Source organism: Triticum urartu, unplaced genomic scaffold (genome assembly GCF_003073215.2).
Source record: "Triticum urartu cultivar G1812 unplaced genomic scaffold, Tu2.1 TuUngrouped_contig_9836, whole genome shotgun sequence".
NCBI classification, from domain to species: domain Eukaryota; kingdom Viridiplantae; phylum Streptophyta; class Magnoliopsida; order Poales; family Poaceae; genus Triticum; species Triticum urartu.
Window position 1 is genome coordinate 7,716 of NW_024120919.1, and position 2,021 is coordinate 9,736.

The following is a 2,021-nucleotide window of genomic DNA, read 5'->3' on the forward strand; positions in this document are numbered from 1 at the left end:
AAATATTATTAAGAGAAAGAGAATTATGAGGGGTGTGCAAAGTAGAATGACCAACATGTGTTATTGCCATACCATTTCCATTTGCCGTATGGACTTGATCACGTCCATTGTAATTTTCCCGAGTGGTTAATTTGTGTAATTCTCCGATGATGTGACTTGTTGCTCCTGTATCCACATGCCAGTTTGTATCCACTCCATAAGATGCAAGATGCACACCCTTGTCATCCGAGTGAGAGTCATCATCATCACCATTGTCAGAATACCTCCACCAACAATCACGTGCTGGGTGCCCATATTTTTTGCATATCTGACATGTAATATCCCGGCGAGGAGAAGGTATGCGGCCACGGCCACGACCACGACCACCTCTCTGTGGATTACGACCGCGTGTTGGATGTGTCTGCTGCGGACGACCACGGTATTGGCCATATCCACCATGAGAGTTTTGCCGATAATTATTATTGAAGGAACGTCCTCGTGTAGCAGCATTAGCGGAAGACTGAAAACTCCCAATGGTTTGATCTGACTCGGCAAGCATTTGTTGCTTGTAATCATATGCCATAAGCTGTGCACAAACATCAGCAAGAGTTGAGGTAGGAACAGCGTTAATAGAGGCAACCACAGAGTTATATTCTCCATCAAGACCACCAAGGATATACTCCTTCAGTTCATCCTCATCAATTAGCCGACCAGCTGCAGCAAGTTCTGAAGCAAAACTTTTCATCAAAGCAATATATTTATCTGCAGCCCTGCAGGCATATCACGCTTCTTTGTATTCACAAGTTTTCCACGCAACATATTGATGCGTGCCTTGGATTGTGAGGAAAACGAGGCTTCAATTGCAGCCCAGATTTCAGCAGTATGTTCTAACCCAAAAAATTGAGCAAGAACATCCTTACTTATTGATTTTGTGAGATAGCTCACGACTTGTTGATCCCTCTCAATACAGGCTTCGTAGGCCGGATTCGACACAGTGGTCCTCGTGCTGTCAGCCTCAACCTCCAGCATTTTTGCAGGTGCTGAGTCGGAACCATCAAGTAGCCCCATGACCCGAGCACCGCGAAAGGCGGGAAGAACTTGCATCTTCTAGTAGATGTGATTTTCCCAAGATTGTTTCTCCGAGGGAGGAGATCCCAGAAGCGCCGCCAGAGATGGTGCTGAGGACGAGGTCGCCATGGGGAAGGAGGGAAGGGATCGATCGATGATCTTGACCAGCGATCAATATTTTTTTGTGAGTTTGGCTAGATCAGATCGCTAGACATTGGAAGAGGTGGCTCGGATTCCATGTGGAATTGCAGGAAAACGGGATGCCTTCTCAGGTCCTGGTTGCATGTTAATATAGATGGGAAGAGCCCCCATCGTGGCGTTATAGAGGAGACCGATTGTTGGTGTACTACACCATACGAAAGGTTTAGAAACATACGCACGGTTCAGTTACAAGGAGTCCAACACAATGCACATGGGAAAAAAAAGGGACAAAAAATAAAGTGAAATCAATGCAGCCTAATCATCACATCATGAAACATCGGAACCATCAAGTAGCCCCATGACCCGAGCACCGCGAAAGGTGGGAAGAACTTGCATCTTCTAGTAGATGTGATTTTCCCAAGATTGTTTCTCCGAGGGAGGAGATCCCAGAAGCGCCGCCAGAGATGGTGCTGAGGACGAGGTCGCCATGGGGAAGGAGGGAAGGGATCGATCGATGATCTTGACCAGCGATCAATATTTTTTTGTGAGTTTGGCTAGATCAGATCGCTAGACATTGGAAGAGGTGGCTCGGATTCCATGTGGAATTGCAGGAAAACGGGATGCCTTCTCAGGTCCTGGTTGCATGTTAATATAGATGGGAAAAGCCCCCATCGTGGCGTTATAGAGACCGATTGTTGGTGTACTACACCATACGAAAGGTTTAGAAACATACGCACGGTTCAGTTACATGGAGTCCAACACAATGCACTTGGGAAAAAAAAGGGACAAAAAATAAAGTGAAATCAATGCAGCCTAATCATCACATCATGAAA

The 2,021-nt window shown here is 46.1% G+C and overlaps 1 pseudogene; it reads right to left on the reverse strand.

The window, feature by feature from the left end:
• Positions 1–549: 549 nt before the first annotated feature.
• On the reverse strand, positions 550–685 carry LOC125532410 (annotated as a pseudogene).
• Positions 686–2,021: the final 1,336 nt, after the last annotated feature.